This window comes from Schistocerca serialis, chromosome 1, assembly GCF_023864345.2.
Source record: "Schistocerca serialis cubense isolate TAMUIC-IGC-003099 chromosome 1, iqSchSeri2.2, whole genome shotgun sequence".
In the NCBI taxonomy this organism is placed as follows: Eukaryota; Metazoa; Arthropoda; class Insecta; order Orthoptera; family Acrididae; genus Schistocerca; species Schistocerca serialis.
In genome coordinates this window covers 179,997,056-180,023,069 of record NC_064638.1, presented here as the reverse complement: position 1 = coordinate 180,023,069, position 26,014 = coordinate 179,997,056, and the positions used below count along the sequence as shown (strand labels likewise).

The window sequence follows — 26,014 nt, the reverse complement described above, 5'->3', positions numbered from 1 at the left end:
TAGACATAAAGAATAAATATTCAGAATGTTAATAACATTTGTTTCATTTAAAAAGCTTTAAGAGTTTTCACATAAAAATTTGGCACACCCTCATATGATTTGATGATCAGCAGGTGAATAATATTATTACAGATTATTTGCTGAATACAAATTTCATGACTAGCTGCAATAGATATAGATGTATTACCCAATGATATAATAAAATTCACATTCAGTGAATAATTTGGAATAATATTTCATACACCTGAATGATAAAAATGGTCACAGTTCCTTGTGGGAGTGTCATTCTCCCCGAGCGGGAATCAAGTAGTGTTATGAACTTTATGACCTTAAAGGGAGAAGTACATAAGATTACAATAACAGCCGTGGACAGCAACATAAGGAGGTTAGGATCGAGCCAGGAGTGTGCATGGATAGCCGAAATGGTTAAGACAGGTCATGGTAAATGAGAAATATAGGTTCAAGTCCCAGTCTGGCACAAATTTTCATGTGTCACAACTGTGTAATACATTTATACCTATTGCAGCTGATGTCATAAAATTTGCATTCAGTAAATAATTTGGAATAAAACTGCTGAAACTGCACTAGTCACTTTCCTTGATCCCTCTTTCTTTCCTTTCAACCCTTTTGCCAGAAGAAGGGGACCATTGGTTCTGAAAGCTTGCACATTTCCATAACTTTTACATGTTTTCTCCTACTGCTGCCTGGTGAGTGGATTCTTTTATCTATCCAATTATCCTGCATTATCAAAAATTAATTATTTTTGTTGATAAGTTTATCAGTTTGGAATACTATGTGGTGTACAACTAGTAGCATGCCATGAAGTGACCCTCCACTTTTGACATATTTCATGGTAGTGAAGTTAAGTGCCAATCAGCAACAGTGAGTTGGGTCAACATGGAGATGAGATGGAATGACAAAATGGGGCTAATGTGTTTGGACATGTCCATGAACACACTGTGAATGTAGTTGTCCAATTTATTGATGTACAAATATGGAATGTTGAACTTGTCTATAAGAAATGGTGTGCCATTTGCAAACATGTAACATATCGTAAGAAAGTGATAATAAAAATATCTTACCTGACAGGGACTGGAGTCTGGTACCTTTCAAAAGGCCACTGATCACAGCTGTACATATGACTACACATCTTAAATGGGTACTTAGTGTGGTCCAACCAGTCACAAGTTCGCCTCTTTTCAAATGATGCAAGACTACTGTTGTAACTGAACTTAAGTAATGTAGATGTTTAGTTTTTTTTCAGTAACTGTAAATTTTTACCATGAGTGAGAAGTGTGGGCTCTGTCATAGGTTTGTGAGTAGTGGGTTATGGTGTGGGATTTGTTCAAAGTATTTTCATTGGGGGGATGCAGTGGGGAAGCCAGTGGGCATTCTAGCGAGATCCCCTCCTAAGAATGCAGAATTTGTAGTAGAAATAAGTTGATGAAGGAGCAGGAGCCTAAGATCTGTGCCCTTCAGGTTCAGTTACAATATGCAAACAAGGAACTATATAGGTTGAGGAGGGTGAAGAGTGCTGGGGAATGGGAACTGGCAATTGACAAGAAAGCAGGTAGGAGATAGACGTGTTCAGACAGTTGTACTTTGTGTATGTGCAATAGATTTAACCTATTGTCAGAGCTGAGTGGAGAGGAGCTTCTTGTAGCTGTAGGTGTCAGAAACATGCAGCAGTTCTCAGCAGTTAGAAGGCCTCTGTTAGGTAAGTTCGCATGGTCAAGGTGTAGGCCAGCAGTTGCAGGAAGTATTGGGAGTGAGTACTAGGTCACCAGCATTGTGAAGCCTAGTGCAGGGTTGGCTCAGGTGACTGACAGCATTGGGGATATATGTAAGAATTTTATGAAGAAGGATCAAGTAGTGATAGTGGGTGGAGCTGGGAACAGTCTTGATAGGGATGGAGAATATAATATAGGTGGTGGCTTGGTAAAGATAGCTACTCAAACTGGTGGCACTAATGTGCATTTCATGTAGCTGTTTCAGTGTCATGATCGGCCTCATCTTAATGCAGCTGTTAGGCATGTTAACATAGAGCTGGAGAAGACACTGATGGCAGAGGGCAGGGGTCACATTGCAGTGGTGCAATTTATGTTTTCAAGTAGAGAAGGAATTAGCACATTTCATCAAAATATAAGAGGTATTAGAGATAATATTAGTGAACTGCTTATAGATGTCGACTCTGAAATTATTGGTATATCAGAGGACCACTTAAATATTTTGACAATTCAGAGGCTTCCTTTACCAGGATACAGATCAGCTGGCTGTTTTTCAAGGAGTTCCTTGAGGAGTGGGGGAGTGGCCATGTATGTAAAAAACAATATTCCATTTGAGTCCATAGATATATCATGACACTGCACCACTGAACAGATATTTGAAAGTTGTGGAGGGGAAGTTGAATTTAGTGAAACTAAACTAATTTTTGTTGTTTATAGGTCCCATATCTCTGACTTCAGAGCATTTCTGCTCTAACAAGAGAAGGTTCTTGATTCACTTTATAGAAGGTACCAGAAATTAGATATATGTGGTGACTTCAATATTAACTTCGTATATGACTGTGCAAGAAAAAGGATGTTGGTAGGTCTCCTAAATTCATATGATCTGATGCAGACTGTGTTTTTTCCAACTAGGGTGCAGGGGAATGTAGCACAGCCAGAGACAATATTTTTATTCATTTTTCATTACTATATGGGCATTCTGTTAGTAAAAGGGTGAATGGCCTTTCAGTCCATGATGCACAAATTTTAACAATAAAAGGTTTTTGTACTCAAACAAATGTCACATATAATTACAAACTATGTAAGAAAATTAATCCATTGGCAATAGAGAGTTTTTAAAACTTCATCAAGGAACAAGAGTGGCAGGATGTTTATAGTGCCAATAACATAGATGACAAATATAATGCTTTCCTTAACACATTTCTCATTCTCTTTGGGAGTTACTTTCCATTAGAACATTCTAAACGGGGTACTAGCAGTAAAAGGCAGCCTTGGTGGCTGACTAGTGGGATAAGGATATCATGAAGAACGAACCAGGAATTAAATCAAAATATTAGAAGTAGTCACAATCAAGCTACAGTTGCCCATTACAAATAGTATTGTAAGGTGCTTAAAATGTTATTAGGAAGGCAAAGAGTATGTGGTAAGTAAACAGAATAGCTAATTCACAGGATAAAGTTAAAAACATATGGTGATTTGTGAAGGAAGTGTGTGGTCAGCAGCACAAGGTCAACAACATAAAATCAGCTCATATTAAAAATATTTCTGTTACTGAAAAATCAGATATATGTACAATATTTAACAATCATTTTCTGAGCATTGTTGGTGAGTTAAATAAAAATTTAGTTTCTGCAGGGAATCATATAATTCCCTTAGCAAATGCCTTTTGAAGACCGATATCTGAAATACTCCTCTGTGATACAGACAAGGGGGAGACTGAGTCAATGATTAAATAACTAAAGACTAAGGACTCTCATGGACGTGATGGAGTGCCTAGCTGAATATTAAAGTACTGTGCTGCACATGTTGGCCCTGTTCAGTCCCCTGAATGATTAAAGTACTCAGTAGTAAACTAATGTAGACAATTTTAGACCTATTTCTATTCCATCAGTGTTTGCTAAAAGTGAAAAGGCTGTGTATGCAAGGATAAGTGATGATTTTGTATCATACAATTTGCTGTCAAATGTACAGTTTGACTTTAGAAGTCATTTAACAACTGAAAATGCTACATTTTCTTTTCTCTGTGAGGTACTGGATGGGTTAAACAAAAGGTTTCGAATGCTAGGCATATTTTTTTATTAAACTACGGCATTCATTTGTGTTGATCACAAAATATTGCTCCAGAAGTTGGACCATTATGGAATATGGGGAGTAGCTCACAATTGGTTCACCTCTTACTTTAGCAACATAAAGCAAAGGGTCATTATTCACAGTGTTGGAAATGGCTGCAATGTGGGGTCTGAGCGGGGCACACCTCTAGTATTATGGGTAACGCTAAAATATTTCTGTTTGCTGACGACACTAGCTTGGTAGTAAAGGATGTTGTGAGTAACATTGGCGTGGTTTCAAATAGTGCAGTTCATGACAGAAGTTCATGGCTTGTACAAAATAAACTACTGCTAAACCACAAAAATACTCAATTTTTAGAGTTTCTAACACACAATTCAACAAAATCTGACATTTTAATCTCACAGAATGGGCATATGATTAGTGAAACTGAACAGTTCAAATTTCTAAGTGTTCAGATGGATAGTAAACTGTTGTGGGAAGCGCAAGTTCAGGATCTAGTTCAAAGAGTTAATGCTCCCATTTTTACTATTCAAATGGTGTCTGAAGTAAGTGATCATTCAACATGAAAATTAGTCTGATTATTTTCATTCGCTTATATCACATGATATTATATTTTGGGGTAACTCTTCCCATTCTAAAAGGAAATTTTTGGCTCAGGTTCGGGCAATAAGCGGTGTAAGTTTGTGAACCTCTAGTCAACCCCTTTGATTATTTTCATTCACTTATATCATATGGTATTATATTTTGGGGTAACTCTTCCCACTCTAAAAGGAAATTTTTGGCTCAGATATGGGTGGTTCGGGCAGTAAGTGGTGTAAGTTCGCAAACCTCTAGTCAATCCCTGTTCAAGGGTCTGGGTATTTTGACATTGGCATCCCAATATATATATTCTTTACTGTCATTTCTTGTTAACACATATCAGCTCATTCCCAAGAATAAGCAGCTTTCATTCAGTTAATACTCGGCAGAAATCAAACCTACATTTGGATCGGACTTCCGTAACTCTTGTGCAGAAAGGTGTGCAGTATACTGTTGCATCCATTTTAAATAAGCTACCACAAAAATTCAAAAATCTTAGCAATAATCCATGCACTTTCAAATTGAAACTGGAGAGTTTCCTCATGGGTCACTCCTTCTATTCTGTCAATAAGTTCCTTGAAAAATTAAGCTGATTCTTATGCTGTATTGTTGATTGTGTTTACTTAAACGTACGGCTTGAATTTTTTGGGTTCATAAACATTTTATTTTAATCTGTTATTACTTTTACCTTGTAATTTCATGTACTGACACATTCTATAACCTTGGATATTTGCTCCTCAATTTGGTTCTACGGAACTTGACGTGTAAATAAACAAATAAAATAAAACTTCAAGTGAACCACAGCCCCATTAGCCATTCAACCTGAAGTGTGAGGACGGTGTAGTTCAGCCTGGTGGTAGATCTATGATGTTTTGTGGGTGTCTTTTTTTGTACTAATATGCCTTGAGCCCCTCATTCAACTTACTGTGAATATTAATGAAGGTAATGTACTTAGTAATCAAGTGTTTCCATTTGTTCTCCTTCTTCATGATGACTATGCTGCAGACACTAGTGTCTTCTGATAAGCTGTATACAAACGTTCCTGGTTTCCATGAACACCTAAGCTCCCTATCACATGACAAACAGCTCGCTAAATGCCCAATCTTAATCCTACAGAACATTTCGAGGAGTATCTGGAACATGTATGTGGAAAGTATGTGGAAAGTAGCAATGAACATCCCTACAGTTTAGTAGTCCTACAGGATCTAATCATCAATGAGGATGTTCAGCTGGACATACAAACCTGGAGAAATACTTGTGAACTCTCCTCACCAGACTGAGGCCATTACCAAGGCTACAGGTGTTTTACATAGCAAAAGTGTGATGTTTCATGGTGGAGACAAATCTTTTGTCTTTTGTACTTATTTAGAATAGTGTAAGGGGTGATCAAAAAGTTTCCGTTTGAGCTCATTGCTGTCGCATACATGCAACATAGTATGACTCTGATGTGCATATATGTAAATACCCACATGTATGCAATTGATTAGTTGGGCATTGAAGTCTTTCCGACGTGTATGTGATACAAGTGGGAAAGAGAACTTTGGTGATATTATTATCAAATGCATCTCAACGGGACCAATGTACTGTTATCCTTTTCTCGGCTGCTGAAGTAGAAATGAACATCCATTGGAGAATGAAGAATGTGTGTGGGGCAGCATGAGCGTCAAAAACCACCACTGTGGAATGGTATGCCAAGTTATGTGTTGGTTGCAATTCAACACAAGATGCTGGTCTATTTGGGAGGCCAGCCTCAAGCGGAAGACACTCATGAACCTGCCCTATGGTCCTGACCTCTCCCCATGTGACATTATACCTTCAGTCCCTTAAAAAGAGCCTTGAAGGGTCAGCGATTTCTGTTGGATGAGGACATGCAGGAGGCATTTATGGACTTCTTTACAAGTATGACACGATGTTTTACCAAAAAGGTACCTTCAACCTGGTGCATTGGTGGGATGATTACCTCACTGCTCATGGTCATTTTGTGAGACTGACATACCGATTCTGGACTCTTTGATCACCCCTCATAGATAATGGGAAAACACAAATCGTGCATCACCAGCAGCTATCTGTGAACTGTGATTCATCTGAGAGACTCTGAGAAAGCTTAAGCTTAACGAATTGCTCATGTTCCCCACTCTCAAGTATCAGCACTGTTTTTCTGTCTGTGATTCACATCAGATGAATCAAAAAAACTGAAAAATTCAAAGAACACCTTAATGATGTTTTGACAAAGGTCACTTGAGGATATATTTCTTGGAGTCAAAATGAAAGTTTTTGTTATAAGTATGTCCCCTTGGAGAGCTGTGAGTACTGTATAGTTTTTTTTTTTTTTAGTCATCAGTATACTGACTGGTTTGATGCAGCCCGCCACGAATTCCTTTCCTGAAATTAGATATATGTGGTGACTTCAATATTAACTTCGTATATGACTGTGCAAGAAAAAGGATGTTGGTAGGTCTCCTAAATTCATATGATCTGATGCAGACTGTGTTTTTTCCAACTAGGGTGCAGGGGAATGTAGCACAGCCAGAGACAATATTTTTATTCATTTTTCATTACTATATGGGCATTCTGTTAGTAAAAGGGTGAATGGCCTTTCAGTCCATGATGCACAAATTTTAACAATAAAAGGTTTTTGTACTCAAACAAATGTCACATATAATTACAAACTATGTAAGAAAATTAATCCATTGGCAATAGAGAGTTTTTAAAACTTCATCAAGGAACAAGAGTGGCAGGATGTTTATAGTGCCAATAACATAGATGACAAATATAATGCTTTCCTTAACACATTTCTCATTCTCTTTGGGAGTTACTTTCCATTAGAACATTCTAAACGGGGTACTAGCAGTAAAAGGCAGCCTTGGTGGCTGACTAGTGGGATAAGGATATCATGAAGAACGAACCAGGAATTAAATCAAAATATTAGAAGTAGTCACAATCAAGCTACAGTTGCCCATTACAAATAGTATTGTAAGGTGCTTAAAATGTTATTAGGAAGGCAAAGAGTATGTGGTAAGTAAACAGAATAGCTAATTCACAGGATAAAGTTAAAAACATATGGTGATTTGTGAAGGAAGTGTGTGGTCAGCAGCACAAGGTCAACAACATAAAATCAGCTCATATTAAAAATATTTCTGTTACTGAAAAATCAGATATATGTACAATATTTAACAATCATTTTCTGAGCATTGTTGGTGAGTTAAATAAAAATTTAGTTTCTGCAGGGAATCATATAATTCCCTTAGCAAATGCCTTTCGAAGACCGATATCTGAAATACTCCTCTGTGATACAGACAAGGGGGAGACTGAGTCAATGATTAAATAACTAAAGACTAAGGACTCTCATGGACGTGATGGAGTGCCTAGCTGAATATTAAAGTACTGTGCTGCACATGTTGGCCCTGTTCAGTCCCCTGAATGATTAAAGTACTCAGTAGTAAACTAATGTAGACAATTTTAGACCTATTTCTATTCCATCAGTGTTTGCTAAAAGTGAAAAGGCTGTGTATGCAAGGATAAGTGATGATTTTGTATCATACAATTTGCTGTCAAATGTACAGTTTGACTTTAGAAGTCATTTAACAACTGAAAATGCTACATTTTCTTTTCTCTGTGAGGTACTGGATGGGTTAAACAAAAGGTTTCGAATGCTAGGCATATTTTTTTATTAAACTACGGCATTCATTTGTGTTGATCACAAAATATTGCTCCAGAAGTTGGACCATTATGGAATATGGGGAGTAGCTCACAATTGGTTCACCTCTTACTTTAGCAACATAAAGCAAAGGGTCATTATTCACAGTGTTGGAAATGGCTGCAATGTGGGGTCTGAGCGGGGCACACCTCTAGTATTATGGGTAACGCTAAAATATTTCTGTTTGCTGACGACACTAGCTTGGTAGTAAAGGATGTTGTGAGTAACATTGGCGTGGTTTCAAATAGTGCAGTTCATGACAGAAGTTCATGGCTTGTACAAAATAAACTACTGCTAAACCACAAAAATACTCAATTTTTAGAGTTTCTAACACACAATTCAACAAAATCTGACATTTTAATCTCACAGAATGGGCATATGATTAGTGAAACTGAACAGTTCAAATTTCTAAGTGTTCAGATGGATAGTAAACTGTTGTGGGAAGCGCAAGTTCAGGATCTAGTTCAAAGAGTTAATGCTCCCATTTTTACTATTCAAATGGTGTCTGAAGTAAGTGATCATTCAACATGAAAATTAGTCTGATTATTTTCATTCGCTTATATCACATGATATTATATTTTGGGGTAACTCTTCCCATTCTAAAAGGAAATTTTTGGCTCAGGTTCGGGCAATAAGCGGTGTAAGTTTGTGAACCTCTAGTCAACCCCTTTGATTATTTTCATTCACTTATATCATATGGTATTATATTTTGGGGTAACTCTTCCCACTCTAAAAGGAAATTTTTGGCTCAGATATGGGTGGTTCGGGCAGTAAGTGGTGTAAGTTCGCAAACCTCTAGTCAATCCCTGTTCAAGGGTCTGGGTATTTTGACATTGGCATCCCAATATATATATTCTTTACTGTCATTTCTTGTTAACACATATCAGCTCATTCCCAAGAATAAGCAGCTTTCATTCAGTTAATACTCGGCAGAAATCAAACCTACATTTGGATCGGACTTCCGTAACTCTTGTGCAGAAAGGTGTGCAGTATACTGTTGCATCCATTTTAAATAAGCTACCACAAAAATTCAAAAATCTTAGCAATAATCCATGCACTTTCAAATTGAAACTGGAGAGTTTCCTCATGGGTCACTCCTTCTATTCTGTCAATAAGTTCCTTGAAAAATTAAGCTGATTCTTATGCTGTATTGTTGATTGTGTTTACTTAAACGTACGGCTTGAATTTTTTGGGTTCATAAACATTTTATTTTAATCTGTTATTACTTTTACCTTGTAATTTCATGTACTGACACATTCTATAACCTTGGATATTTGCTCCTCAATTTGGTTCTACGGAACTTGACGTGTAAATAAACAAATAAAATAAAACTTCAAGTGAACCACAGCCCCATTAGCCATTCAACCTGAAGTGTGAGGACGGTGTAGTTCAGCCTGGTGGTAGATCTATGATGTTTTGTGGGTGTCTTTTTTTGTACTAATATGCCTTGAGCCCCTCATTCAACTTACTGTGAATATTAATGAAGGTAATGTACTTAGTAATCAAGTGTTTCCATTTGTTCTCCTTCTTCATGATGACTATGCTGCAGACACTAGTGTCTTCTGATAAGCTGTATACAAACGTTCCTGGTTTCCATGAACACCTAAGCTCCCTATCACATGACAAACAGCTCGCTAAATGCCCAATCTTAATCCTACAGAACATTTCGAGGAGTATCTGGAACATGTATGTGGAAAGTATGTGGAAAGTAGCAATGAACATCCCTACAGTTTAGTAGTCCTACAGGATCTAATCATCAATGAGGATGTTCAGCTGGACATACAAACCTGGAGAAATACTTGTGAACTCTCCTCACCAGACTGAGGCCATTACCAAGGCTACAGGTGTTTTACATAGCAAAAGTGTGATGTTTCATGGTGGAGACAAATCTTTTGTCTTTTGTACTTATTTAGAATAGTGTAAGGGGTGATCAAAAAGTTTCCGTTTGAGCTCATTGCTGTCGCATACATGCAACATAGTATGACTCTGATGTGCATATATGTAAATACCCACATGTATGCAATTGATTAGTTGGGCATTGAAGTCTTTCCGACGTGTATGTGATACAAGTGGGAAAGAGAACTTTGGTGATATTATTATCAAATGCATCTCAACGGGACCAATGTACTGTTATCCTTTTCTCGGCTGCTGAAGTAGAAATGAACATCCATTGGAGAATGAAGAATGTGTGTGGGGCAGCATGAGCGTCAAAAACCACCACTGTGGAATGGTATGCCAAGTTATGTGTTGGTTGCAATTCAACACAAGATGCTGGTCTATTTGGGAGGCCAGCCTCAAGCGGAAGACACTCATGAACCTGCCCTATGGTCCTGACCTCTCCCCATGTGACATTATACCTTCAGTCCCTTAAAAAGAGCCTTGAAGGGTCAGCGATTTCTGTTGGATGAGGACATGCAGGAGGCATTTATGGACTTCTTTACAAGTATGACACGATGTTTTACCAAAAAGGTACCTTCAACCTGGTGCATTGGTGGGATGATTACCTCACTGCTCATGGTCATTTTGTGAGACTGACATACCGATTCTGGACTCTTTGATCACCCCTCATAGATAATGGGAAAACACAAATCGTGCATCACCAGCAGCTATCTGTGAACTGTGATTCATCTGAGAGACTCTGAGAAAGCTTAAGCTTAACGAATTGCTCATGTTCCCCACTCTCAAGTATCAGCACTGTTTTTCTGTCTGTGATTCACATCAGATGAATCAAAAAAACTGAAAAATTCAAAGAACACCTTAATGATGTTTTGACAAAGGTCACTTGAGGATATATTTCTTGGAGTCAAAATGAAAGTTTTTGTTATAAGTATGTCCCCTTGGAGAGCTGTGAGTACTGTATAGTTTTTTTTTTTTTTAGTCATCAGTATACTGACTGGTTTGATGCAGCCCGCCACGAATTCCTTTCCTGTGCTAACCTCTTCATCTCAGAGTAGCAGTTGCAACCTATGTCCTCAATTATTTGCTTGACATATTCCAATCTCTGTCTTCCTCTACAGTTTTTGCCCTCTACAGCTCCCTCTAGTACCATGGAAGTCATTCCCTCATGTCTTAGCAGATGTCCTATCATCCTGTCCCTTCACCTTATCAGTGTTTTCCACATATTCCTTTCCTCTCCGATTCTGCGTAGAACCTCCTCATTCCTTACCTTATCAGTCCACCTAATTTTCAACATTCGTCTACAGCACCACATCTCAAATGCTTCGATTCTCTTCTGTTCCGGTTTTCCCACAGTCCATGTTTCACTATCATACAATGCTGTACTCCAGATGTACATCCTCAGAAATTTCTTCCTCCAATTAATGCCGGTATTTGATATTAGTAGACTTCTCTTGGCCAGAAATGCCTTTTTTCCCATAGCGAGTCTGCTTTTGATGTCCTCCTTGCTCCGTCCGTCATTGGTTATTTTACTGCCTAGGTAGCAGAATTCCTTAACTTCATTGACTTCATGACCATCAATCCTGATGTTAAGTTTCTCGCTGTTCTCATTTCTACTACTTCTCATTACCTTCGTCTTTCTCCGATTTACTCTCAAACCATACTGTGTACTCATTAGACTGTTCATTCCGTTTAGCAGATCATTTAATTCTTCTTCACTTTCACTCAGGATAGCAATGTCATCAGCGAATCGTATCATTGATATCCTTTCACCTTGTATTTTAATTCCGCTCCTGAACCTTTCTTTTATTACCATCATTGCTTCCTCGATGTACAGATTGAAGAGTAGGGGCGAAAGGCTACAGCCTTGTCTTACACCCTTCTTAATACGAGCACTTCGTTCTTGATCGTCCACTCTTATTATTCCCTCTTGGTTGTTGTACATATTGTATATGACTCGTCTCTCCCTATAGCTTACCCCTACTTTTTTCAGAATCTCGAACAGCTTGCACCATTTTATATTGTGGAACGCTTTTTCCAGGTCGACAAATCCTATGAAAGTGTCTTGATTTTTCTTTAGCCTTGCTTCCATTATTAGCCGTAACGTCAGAATTGCCTCTCTCGTCCCTTTACTTTTCCTAAAGCCAAACTGATCGTCACCTAGCGCATTCTCAATTTTCTTTTCCATTCTTCTGTATATTATTCTTGTAAGCAGCTTCGATGCATGAGCTGTTACGCTGATTGTGCGATAATTCTCGCACTTGTCAGCTCTTGCCGTCTTCGGAATTGTGTGGATGATGCTTTTCCGAAAGTCAGATGGTATGTCGCCAGGCTCATATATTCTACACACCAACGTGAATAGTCGTTTTGTTGCCACATCCCCCAATGATTTTAGAAATTCTGATGGAATATTATCTATCCCCTCTGCCTTATTTGACCGTAAGTCCTCCAAAGCTCTTTTAAATTCCGATTCTAATACTGGATCCACTATCTCTTCTAAATCAACTCCTGTTTCTTCTTCTATCACATCAGACAAATCTTCTTTCCACCTATCTGGTCTCTCCTCTGCATTTAACAGTGGAATTCCCGTTGCACTCTTAATGTTACCACCGTTGCTTTTAATGTCACCAAAGGTTGTTTTGACTTTCCTGTATGCTGAGTCTGTTCTTCCGACAATCATATCTTTTTCGATGTCTTCACATTTTTCCTGCAGCCATTTCGTCTTAGCTTCCCTGCACTTCCTATTTATTTCATTCCTCAACGACTTGTATTTCTGTATTCCTGATTTTCCCGGAACATGTTTGTACTTCCTCCGTTCATCAACCAACTGAAGTATTTCTTCTGTTACCCATGGTTTCTTCTCAGCTACCTTCTTTGTACCTATGTTTTCCTTCCCAACTTTTGTGATGGCCCTTTTTAGAGATTTCCATTCCTCTTCAACTGTACTGCCTACTGCGCTATTCCTTATTGCTGTATCTATAGCGTTAGAGAACTTCAAAAGTATCTCGTCATTCCTTAGTACTTCCGTATCCCACTTCTTTGCGTATGGATTCTCCCTTACTAATGTCTTGAACTTCAGCCTACTCTTCATTACTACTATATTGTGATCTAAGTCTATATCTGCTCCTGGGTACGCCTTACAATCCAGTATCTGATTTCGGAATCTCTGTCTGACCATGATGTAATCTAATTGAAATCTTCCCGGATCTCCCGGCCTTTTCCAAGTATACCTCCTCCTCTTGTGATTCTTGAACAGGGTATTCGCTATTACTAGCTGAAACTTGTTACAGAACTCAATTAGTCTTTCTCCTCTTTCATTCCTTTTCCCAAGCCCATATTCTCCTGTAACCTATTCTTTTACTCCTTCCCCTACAACTGCATTCCAGTCGCCCATGACTATTAGATTTTCGTCCCCCTTTACATACTGCATTGCCCTTTCAATATCCTCATACACTTTCTCTATCTGTTCATCTTCAGCTTGCGATGTCGGCATGTATACCTGAACTATCGTTGTCGGTGTTGGTCTGCTGTCGATTCTGATTAGAACAACCCGATCACTGAACTGTTCACAGTAACACACTCTCTGCCCTATTCATAACGAATCCTATTAACTATTCATAACGAATACTAATAACTATTCATAACGAATCCTACACCTGTTATACCATTTTCTGCTGCTGTTGATATTACGCGATACTTATCTGACCAGAAATCCTTGTCTTCCTTCCACTTCACTTCACTGACCCCTACTATATCTAGATTGAGCATTTGCATTTCCCTTTTCAGATTTTCTAGGTTCCCTACCACGTTCAAGCTTCTGACATTCCACGCCCCGACTCGTAGAACGTTATCCTTTCGTTGATTATTCAATATTTTTCTCATGGTAACCTCCCCCTTGGCAGTCCCCTCCCGGAGATCCGAATGGGGGACTATTCCGGAATCTTTTGCCAATGGAGAGATCATCATGACACTTCTTCAATTACAGGCCGCATGTCCTGTGGATACACGTTACATGTCTTTAATGCAGTTGTTTCCATTGCCTTCTGCATCCTCATGTCGTTGATCATTGCTGATTCTTCCGCCTTTAGGGGCAATTTCCCACCCCTAGGACAAGAGAGTGCCCTGAACCTCTATCCGCTCCTCCGCCCTCTTTGGCATGGCCGTTGGCAGAATGAGGCTGACTTCTTATGCCGGAAGTCTTCGGCCGCCAATGCTGATTATTTATCAAAATTTAGGCAGTGGCGGGGATCGAACCCGGGACCGAAGACGATTTGATTATGAATCAAAGACGCTACCCCTAGACCACGGTGACCAATTGACAGTATAGTTTGTAGTGGGAATATGTAACTCACTTGTGCTAAGACCAAAAATGTTGGCTATATTTATCGTCCTCAACCTCCAGACGAACCATGAATAGTTTGCTTTTGTAATGTAAAGACACTGCAGATTCAGAATGAAACAATGACATGCAATTTGGCCATCACCACCTCTTCTATCCTACCACGAAAATTCTAATGAACAAACTTATTCTTAAGTTGTATTATAATTGTTGTTGTTCTGCCTTTCTGAACTACGAAACATACAACGAATTGCATTTCAGAATTTCCTTTTACTCTTCTTTGGCGCCCATATTATTTTCATTCTCCAGAACTGATTCTTTCCCTATGATCCAACCAAGAAGTACCAAGTTTCTTGATTTTTCTACCTGGTCAACCTTCAAGTCGTTAATTTTCTGTCAAAACTTTTTTCTATTGTGAGGACGCAGAACCACTGGCTCTACCCCTCAATAAATCGCAGAACAACTGTATCTTTGGCAGATCAGTTCTCTGTAGTACGCGCCCAGTGATCTCTATACTACCTGGATGTTGAACTTCATCTATCTAATCGTGCCAGCCATATATGCAAATATTTCGTTTCTTGCCAAACTACAACATGGCTGCTAGGAAATGTCACTAGAACACGCAAAGAAAATACTTTTCAATTCCGCTTCCTAATCAGCCTATTACATCATACGTTGACATAAAGTTGAAAACAAGAAATCAGCCTGCAATTCTTTGTCACATGCAGAACGATGGAAATTTGTTTGCCAAACTACAATATGGCGGACGACGCAAAGCACGTGTATCTGCAGACACGCTGCTGTTCTATACTCAGAAACCAGACTTCTACATTCAGGTTGCAGATCGCTGTACGCGCCCTATGCTAAACGCATTGTGTTTCCGCTGTGAGAATAAAGGTATTCATAGGGAGTGACGGTAGTGCGAGTAATTATTTATCGTCGTAATTACCACGCCTGCTCCCCACTACCTACACTATCTTGTACTTTCTGTTAAGTGTAACCGTAGTATTTCTTACAGATGTCCTTTTAGAACTGTGATCTGTTTTACTGTTTCAGTATTAGTTTTTCTGAAAATTTAGTAGACGTCCACAATATGTCCAGTTAAATTGGCTGTTTCCCTTGTTTTAGTATTCTGTGTTTTGTTTTATACATTCGATGAATTGTTTGTATACTTTTGAATTTTGTTACTTGGTCTGAGTCCGTGTGTTTTACGATTTATTTTCGGAAAATTAATTCGGCACTGCGCGGCAGCCACTGCGTTGTGTGACGGGCTCTTTGCTTTTGGGCGTGGTGTCCGTTTGCTTGCAAATGGGCACTAGGAGCTGCATTTGGACGCCTCACACGTACTGCGTTCGCTATCGGTGCTGCGCTTGCGTCAGCGGAAGGGGGAACAACAGCTGTATTTACGTCACCATCGGCTTGCGAGTTCATGCGGAAGTGCTGGACACGGGGATCAGCATGAAGCAGCAACGCCAGTGTCCCCTTTCGTTAGAAGAATAGACCGAAACCGAGGTCGGAGTTACTTACCTTTTATCACAGAAATTGAGGAGGATCCATTAATCAAGTGAGCAGCTACCCCCGACCCGTATCGTCATATTCTGATATGCTGCACTCCTCTCTCTACTTTCCAGATTGCCCACCGTGAGTTTGGATGCCCACTGCTTGGGCTGCGGGAACTAGACGCGGTAAGAAAGTACCGTATATAGGGCGGAGCACGGACGAATGGGGAATCATTCCACTGACCGTAAAGGTCGAAAATGGGGAATCATTCTAGCGATGGTGGTACAGAAACAGGAGAATCCACTGGGATAATCGCCTCTGGCACATGACAAGACTCTTGCGGCCTTGGACAGAGCATCTCGAAAGAAGAGCTAATGTACTCGGCTGCTCAAGTGTTACTGCCGTATCTATGGCAGTGGTTCCCGGTCAGGGGGTAATTATTTACACCTCAGGGGTAATATCGAAACAAAATTATTTTTGAGAGATCATTACCATTACCACTATTTCGTACGATTGCGTTATTGATTACAAAGGTTACCAATAATTATAATTTTTTTCCAGATACTTACACTAACATGCGACACAATGTGTTGGAAATGGCTCTGAACACTATGGGACTTAACATCTGAGGTCATCAGTCCCCTAGAACTTAGAACTACTTTAACCTAACTAACCTAAAAACACCACACACATCCATACTCGAGGCAGGAGTTGAACCTGCGACCGTAGCGGTTGCGCGGTTCCAGACTGAAGTGCCTAGAACCGCTCGGCCACAATGTGTTGGAGGCTGAAGCTTGTGAAAGGAATGCGTGAACATTGTCCATTCACTACACTACTATACTTTGTACGATGCATCTATGACAGTACAACTGAAAGATATCCGTCACATATGCTGAATGTATCGTTTAAATACTTTCTCGAGTTCTAAGTAGTTCCCGCGATAGACAGGAAATTGCTTCATTATGCGCATCGCAAAAATAAACTAACTATAATGGGCGATCAGAAAGTTTGCGTTTGAAGACCGTACTGTCCAGGATCGATATTTCAGTCAGGAAAAAACGACATAAGCACTGAGACAATCATACCGCTGACGCACCAGGTTGAAGACCTGGTAGAACACCTCGTCCTGCCGCGGCAACAAGTCCTTAACTGCCTGTTGCACATCCTCGTCCGACAGGAATCGTCGACCCTTCAATGCCTTTTTCAAGGGACCGAAGGTGTGATATTCGCATGGAGAGAGGTCAGGACTACAAGGGCGGGTGCTCGAGTGTGTCCCACTAGAGTCTGCCAGGCGATGCTGGCCTTTCAGATCTTGTGTCGAATACCGACCAGCATGGGAGTTGGTGCATCATACCACAACGGTGGTTTTCGGCAGGCGTACAGCCCTACAGACATTCTCCATTCTCCGACGGATATTTTCCGATGTTTGTGCTTCGGCTGCCAAGAAAGTAGTAACAACGTGTTGGTCCTGTTTGGATGCATTTGGTAATAACATCGCCATAGATCACGCTTCCAAATTTTCAGCATACACGTCAGAAATACACGAATGTCACAGCAATCCCTTGCCTGATGCGCAGTGACCAATTTCCGTCCAGAGCCCTGGACGTGTTCATTGGTTTGTTTGGAAGGGGAGGCCAACATGATTTCCTGCTTTCGATCGGCCCGCGATGAGCTGCGATGACAGAGGCATACGCCCTGTAATGTTCCTCAAACGATTTTACAGAAACTATTCGGTTAAAAATGTTCTTTCTGCGTTGCTAATAACTTTTAATGTCAGTTTCATGACGACATCCCCATCATTTCATTAATGGCCACAGTTATTGTCATATTTGCAGTTACGTAAAACAGTGCACGAATTTCGTAAAAGTATGTAATGAAAAACAGGGGTCGCTATGATTTTGCGTTTGGCGCATATTACATAACATTTTGCTGTGTATGAAATTTAGCTAACATACTGAAACTTTTCTTTAGACTTTGGTGGAGATCTCTATCTGTCACCACTCTCGAGAAAATTGATCTGATGTAGCATACACATTTGTGATCGCGGGTGACAGTGATAAAGCCAGAATGAAATATTCCTCATATTTCATAAACGATTTGAGATATCGAAATCAAATTTTGGCAAATGATAGTACAAAAAGAGGAGAGTATTTTGCTACATGATTATTACACAAAATTTCATTACCTACTGTCTTGTTCCTCTAACTACAGACTTTAACGATGAAAGACTAGATTTAAAGAGCCGTTGATAGCTGGTGAAATGAGAAATGCTGTAGATTTTGGAACAACGAAAGTGAAGAGATTAGCGTTTATTTTTGTGCTGAGGATGTGCTTTTTCAGAAGCTATTGGCCTCACTTGTCCTCAGTTACTCACTTAATAAACCACTGTCTCAGATTTCTCTCTCAGTTGCGTCCTAGCTCCACTGTTTTGGCAAAAGAAGCGAACTGTAACATGGCGACAAGAGAAATGTCGTCTGGTCGAATTAATAACGTTTCTTGTTATACATAGCTCATGTCTGGACATACTTTTATCCAGTACAACGCGTCGGAAGATCTTTAAGACTGTTCGCAGATGATGCAGTCCTCTATAAGAAAGTAGCAATGCCAGAAAACAGTATCCATTTACAGCGGACTGAAGAATTGTGCAAGCTGATGCAGTCGACCTCGAATGTAAATAGATATAACGTATTGCGCATATACAGGAAAAGAAATCCACTACTGTACAACTACACTATTGATGACAAATTGCTGGAAACAGTATCTCCCCTAAAATATCTAGGAGTAACTATCCAGAGCGACATTAGGTAGAATGACGAAATAGGCAAATAGTAGGAAAAGCAGATGCTAGACTAAGATTCATGGGAAAAATGTTAAGCAAATGTAATACATCCACAAAGGAAGCGTTCGACCGCTTCTTGAGTATTATTCATCAATTTCGGATCCCTACCAGGCAGGACTGATAGAAGAGATGAAGATTCAAAGAAGAGCGGCGCGTTTCGTCGCGGGATGATTTAGTCGGCGCGATAGCGTTACAGTGACAGACGTTGCAAGAGAGGCGTTGCGTACCACGTAGAGGCTTACTACTGAAATCTGGAGCCGGCCGCAGTGGTCTAGCGGTTCTAGGCGCTCAGTCCGGAGCCGCACGACTGCTACGGTCGCAGGTTCGAATCCTGCCTCGGGCATGGATATGTGTGATGTCCTTAGGTTAGTTAGGTTTAAGTAGTTCTAAGTTCTAGGGGACTGATGACCATAGATGTTAAGTCCCATAGTGCTCAGAGCCATTTGAACCATTTTTTTGAAATCTGGAGAGTGCACACTTTCCGGGAATAGTCGGACACAATATTACTTCCTCCAACACACATCTTGCGAAATGACAACGACGAGAAAATTCGAGATATTAGAGCCGATACAGGGGCTTTTCCCAGCCGCCATTCGCGATGGAACAGAGAAAGGCAATCAGTTAGTGGTACCCTCTGCCACATACCGTTAGATGGCTTGCGCTTCATAATGTACACGCAGATCCCTGCAGCGCCGTCCAGCGTTGTTTTTAAAATATTAAATAGGCAACTGACTGGATGGTAGTAGGTCTGTTGATAAAATACCGGTATACAGGCATATCGATATCATTCACAAAGAATATCGATATATGTCAGTAGCACAACTCACAAAGATGAATCGACAAGGAAATGGTAATATCGACTACCAAACCTTGTTATATAATATTTTTTCCACAATTTTCGGTAAATATTTGAAGTTGTTCTTTTGAAATTGTATTAGAACATAATTTTACTTTCACTGTGTGAACGAGTCGTATTAGCTTTTTGAGCTTTCATCACGTCCAATCTTTCTCTTCAACTGTGTGAAGCAAGCAAGTGTGGTACAAAAGAAGTAGTCCGATTGCACTGGAGGGGGGAGAGGGGGGGGGGGGGGCTCGTGTCAATGTGAATGGAATAACAAGATTTCCGACGTGAAGAAATAGCACACCACTTGCGTTGAAAAACAGTTTATTCACATCGGCGTCTTCGAAAACAGTCGCTGAAAAAGAGGAACAAAAATCTAAATGAAAACACTGGTCTTTCCCGTGTGCGGAGACGTACGAGGGAAAAGGGGTAGCCGGCCGATGTGGCCGAGCGGTTCTAGGCGCTTCAGTCTAGAGCCGCGCGACCGTTACGGTCGCAGGTTCGAATCCTGCCTTGGGCATGGATGTGTGTGATGTCCTTAGGTTAGTTAGGTTTAATTAGTTCTAAGTTCTAGGGGACTGATGACCACAGATGTTAAGTCCCATGGTGCTCAGAGCCATTTGAATCATTTTTTGAAAAGGGGTAATGCTGACGTAATCGGTGCTCGCGCTACCAGCAGAAACTGCAAAGTTTAGCTTCACTACGTAATTCTAACACTCCAACCGCTAGTTCGCTGGTGTTGTCAGAAATGAGAAAATAGGTCAATCGACATGAAGTGTTTCGGACAAATGCGATATATGACGAAGCCGAACGACGGACCCATCGGAAACATTTTATTGTGCCACTTACACACAGTTACCATTGTTAGCAAAGTGGTTATCGCCAAGCGTGAACTTGCATCGTTTTCCTTTCAATTCTTCCTGTAAGGTGGATAGGCAGGCTGCAAGCTTGTTGATGTACCCGAATATCTAATAATAATCAGTACTTACATACGCAGCTCTAAAACCAGCAGTACATTTATACTGTGTAGCCGATGTTTTTATAGGCAGGTGTGTCGATAGTGTCTTTCGATATATCGATACCTTTCCTCGATATGCCATGAGGCAGTATTGATATTTAATATCGATACATCGGATTCCCGATATTTTGAAAAATAGCAACAGTGCCAGATGGTACGTACACGAAATGCGTGTGAAACAGAAGGAAAAGGACGCCAGGGCGGGCGCACCTGGTAACGGTCGCGCGACGCGGCCTGAGTCATCTGGCGGCGCAAAGGTCCGCCGCTATCCACCGCCTATCTTATCGGGGCCTCGATTTCGCAGCAGAGGTGGGCGCGGCAGCAAACTCGTGAAGTGACCGCGTTCTCTGGAAGAGCGGCGGGAGCGACAAGTGGCTAACCGCGTGGTTTTGGGAAAGCCTGCAGTGGCACAGGCAGGGCCGCCTGTCCGCCTCCTGCCGCTCCCAAGCCGTCCGACTACTGTGGAGGAACCGTGAGCACCGACACCACGTACTCGCACGGCACGAACGTCAGAGAGAAGTGCAGGCTCTGCACCGGTATACGAAGAACAGCGAAACTCTGACACGAAATTACACAAGACTGGGGAAACTGGTACAAGCCGACCTCGGCGAAGATCACTTTGGGTTCTGCAGAAATGCAGGAACACGCGAGGCAACATTCACCACACCATTTATTTTAGAAGATACAGGGTGACAATTACTGAACTATGTGAAATAGATTGTGAACGGTTTGCGTTAGGACGTTCAAACTGCACAGTTGGCCGCGTGGCATGATGGGAATCAATATGCATATGCGCACGCGCCTGTTGTTGTCGTCAGCCATTTCACGTGAAAATGTCACTTGCGAAGGCCTACTATGCGCGTAATAACAGCCCAACTGCGGCTTCAAATGGCTCTGAGCACTATGGGACTTAACATCTGAGGTTATCAGTCCCCTACTTCAACCTAACTAACCTAAGGACGTCACACACTTCCGTGCCCGAGGCAGGATTCGAACCTGCGACCGTAGCAGTCGCGCGGTTCCGGCCTGAAGGGCCTAGAACCGCTCGGCAACCGCGGCCGGCTGACTGCGGCTCAAAAGAAGACTGATACCGAGTTCTAGCTGAAGACAACCGGTCCAATTGTGCAGACAATCAAGAATTTGATTCCCAAGTTTGAAAGAATGGGTAGTGTTCGTGATGATGGTGTTGGCAACGTCGGTCGCCCAAAAAGGGTGAAAACACCTGAAAACACCGAGAAGACACGCGCTCCAGGAAATCGATCAGACGAGGTGCACAACAGGTGTAAATCAATTGAGAGACACTGCCACAAAGACCTGCATCTCCTCCCATACAAAATTCAAACCCATCAGCCATTAAACCCCAGGGCCAGGGAGTAGCGGTTGTGTTTCGCCATCACTATTGTCCACAGAATTAACGAACAGGACTTTGATGTGAATATGGTTTCGGTTAGCGACGAAGACCACTTTCATTTGGATGAGTTGGTCAATAAGCAAAACTGGCGCATCTGGGGGGACTGAGAATCCGCATTTCACGATCGAGAAGTCTCTTCGTCCTCAATAGTGTACAACATCCAGTCACGGAATAATCGGTGCGATATTTCTTGATGGCACGGTCACTACCGAACGGTACGTGAAGGTTTTGCAACATAATTTCATCCCCATTATCCAAAGTGACCCTGATTTCGGCAAGACGTGTTTCATGCAAGACGGAGTTCGATCCCATCGAAGTAGGTTTGTTGAGGAGCACGCTGGGGACCACATTCTGGCTCTGAGGAACCCAAGGTCACTGGCATGGACCTCGATTGACCGCCCTATTCTCCGGATCTGAACACATGCGACTTCTTTTGTGGGGTTATAATAAAGACAAGATGTACAGGAATAACCCAAAAACCATTGCTGAGCTGAAGACAGCCACTGGGAGGTCATCGACAGCATCGATGTTCCGACACTTCAGCGGGTCATGCAGAATTTCGCTATTCGTCTGCGCCCCATCATCGCCAATGATGGCAGGCATATCGAACATATCATAACCTAATTCAGAATATCTGTAGTGACGTTTACATGTTGCATAAAGTGTGTGCACTCCATAATTTGTAGCTAATTTACGTTTTTTTTTCATATGGTTGAATAATTGTCACCCTGTATGTTGAAGAAAGGCAGATCAACGTTTATACACTGCTAAGTTTAGAGAAAGCTTTTGACAATGTATTGACATTTTGAAGCTATCAGGGATAAAATAAGGGGAGCGAAAGGTTATTTGCAACATGCACAGACATCAGACTGCAGATGTAAGAGTCGAAGGACATGAAACTGTAGCTGTGATTGACAAGGAAGTGATTAAGGGTTATAGTCTCTCCCTGGCGTTATTCGATGTGTATACTGACCAAGCAGTAAAGGAGTCTGTGGCTATATTTGGAAAGGGAATTAAAGTTCAGCAAGAAGAAACAAAAATTTCTAAGTTTGTCGATGACACTGTAATTGTATCAGTGACTGAAAGAATTTGAAGAGCAGTTGAACGGAATGGATAGTCTCTTGTAAGGAGGTTATAAGATGAATATCAACAAAAGTAAAGCAAGGGTAATGGAATATAGTCGTATTAAATCAGGCGAAGCTGAGGAAATCAGATCGGCAAATGAGGCACTAAAAGTAATCTGACCAGCAAAATAACAGACGGTGGCCTAATGACAGAGCATATAAAATGTAGATTGGCTATAGCACATCTAATATACATTTAAATTTTAGGAACTCTTTTCTGAAGGTATCTGAAATGCAGTCTTGTACGGAAGTGAAACCTGGACGGCAAGCAGTTCCGACAAGAATAGAATACAAGTTTCTGAAATGTGTTGCTACAGACGAATGATGAAGACTCGATGGATACAGCGAAGAGATAGGCTTACTGAACTAAGTGGGGGAAAAATAATTCTATGGGACAACTTGACTAAAAGAAGCGATTGGATTATATGACAGTTCCTGAGGCATCCAGAAATCGTCAGTTTGGTAATGGAGTGAAATGTGCAGACTAAAAATTGTGGGAGGAGACCGAGGGATGAAAACAGTTCAAATACTTGTAGTTGAAGAGTTGCGTCAAACCAGTCTGCGCTGGTGCTCGACACAGAGGTAGCTGGTTCGAATCTTGGCAGTGGATAACATTTTCACAACCAGTATTTCATCGGCAAGGGGAGGAGAGGTGGACGCGTAAAGTTTCTGACTTAGGTTTTGCGCCAATGTCGTCGATAAATTTGAAACCTCTCAGGACTGTCTCACGTACGGAGCACAAGTGTTGGTGGTGATACGTCAAAACACACACAAACACACACACACACACACACACACACACACAAATTGCAGTCAACCTACCCTCAAGGTATACACTCAGTGGCCAAAAGAAAGGAAAGGCGCTGTATGACGAATCCGTCGTCGTCTGCTGAAGGCTATGCGTTCCATTTTCCTCCGTACAATCCTGGTATAGAAGTTCGTCAAACACCGGTGATCGAGCTGTGCGGAAGTATACGTGTGTGGAAAAAGTACCTCTGCGGTACTGAAGAGTCACCATATACACTGTTGATCTACGAACCTCGAATTCTTGTGTAGTCTCCAACTTGCTACCACTCATGCGTCTTGTACCGATCATCGTCCAACGTTCGACGTACGTTAAGTCCAGAGGATACATTCCACTTTTAACCTGACCACGCTTGACTCAGCCAGGCAGGCAAATTGCCGCACGTTAGCAGTAGAACGGGCAGGCTGCCTTACTCGCATCCAAGCCGAGCTATGCCCAATCTAAGTAGGCTAAATGAATCCTGCTTGCCTACCCGCTTTTCCACTGTGCTAAGCTACCTAGCAGTTTATTCTCTACGCTTTCATTATAGTGTAAGGAGAAGGGTTGTGAAGTTGACAACAAGCTCTCTTTTTTTTTTTTTTTTTTTTTTTTTTTTTACGCGAGTTATCACAAGACGAGCCCAATGAAATACATATTCCTTTTGAGTCATCGTAGGCCACAAAATGGTGGATTTTATTTGTCCGTTTTTTTCCTTTTCGGCTTTATTTCGAACTTATTTATTTATTTCGATATGGACGGTTATACCTGTGACTTCCCACTCTTTTCGACTAGTGCTGTCTATTCTCAATTCGAACCATCATCGGATTCCCTCTAATACATGTTTACTGTAGTAAGCAAAATCATCTCTGAAAGTCTAGATCCTTTGCCTCTCAGAACCTGAAGTTGCCTATTACAATGCAACGCCAACTGAAGTAATTTTTGAAAGTCTAGTTTCTGTAGCCTCAGCGTCTTCAAGCCGTATATGAACCCAGTTATACCAGTTTTAATTACATTTTCCGGGATATATTTTGCAGGTTCACTGAATTCATTCAGTGGCCAAAGTAGTTGATTCTAAATTGCCTAAACTCATTTTCGCAAACACGTAGATCGTTTTTCATATTACGTTAGTCTGAAAAGTACGTGTCTTTCATACTAAGCTTCCTTCATACTACGTTGTATACCACAAGACTGTGGTTTTGAACATCCACGAAGTCATAATTTTTCCCTATTTTGACCACTTTATGCCCTAAATTTAGAAAGGTTATATACTGCTAAATGGCCTCACTTCCTTAGCACACATTTCTACACACTTGTCTTTGTACTCTTTCAACATATTTCTGCAGTGGGGAAATTGCTGGTCAAACTTGCAGGCATGTTATAGCATACACGAGGTTCTCAAATGAGCGTTTAGTAACCTTTTAAACAGTTTGAATTTCGATACACTTATCGGTTTATTTGAAGCTGCCTCATAAACACACGACAACTTTCCCCTGATTGACTTGAGCTCTGTTTCGTGACTACTGTATATTTCCTAGTTTTTAATTTCTGCTCAGTCTCCTTTAATTTGTTCATTTTACTGCTCCCATCGAGCTGCAGAGAAACTATCTACGCAAACATATCTGGCTAGTCACGTTGAATTTACAGCGCAAAGCGTTGTCTGGCGCATCAGGCTGAACGGGTCCGGTGAAAACTTGTCAGGCTTGTGGAAACCCAAGTGGCCTGCTTTAACCGCCGCGCCTCAGTACACATGTAGTTTCGTGTCTCCGTTGCTGCAGGCTGAGCTGCTTCAATGGTTGTGGCGGAGATAGGGACAGGCAGGTTGGAAGGAGAATTTATACACCTCTGGTTCAGCCACGACGTGATGGCGTGTTGACTACACACCTATCAGCGACGGACTGCTCAGGCATCGTGTTTATACTCGCTCCATACGTAACATCTCGCCGCAACACTCTTCCGTCGTACACGGCACATCTTCAGCTGGGAAAACCCTTGCTGCGTCTTGCCGCCATTCAGTTTACACGCCGAGCGAAATGGTGCAGTGATGCAGTTCGGTGGGTGGTGGTTCAACTCTCCGTCCCGACATCAAAATTTAGGTTTTCCGCGACTTCTCTCAGTCGCTTAAGCAGAGTTCCGAGATGGTTTCTGTGGTGTCACCGCCAGACACCACACTTGCTAGGTGGTAGTTTTAA

The 26,014-nt window shown here is 41.2% G+C and overlaps 1 protein-coding gene across 2 annotated transcripts in view; it reads right to left on the bottom strand.

Moving 5' to 3' along the window:
- Positions 1 to 26,014, bottom strand: part of LOC126465188 (leucine-rich repeat-containing protein 15-like) — a 167,760-nt gene that overhangs the window by 15,840 nt on the left and 125,906 nt on the right. The gene's annotated exons all lie outside the window — the stretch shown is intronic.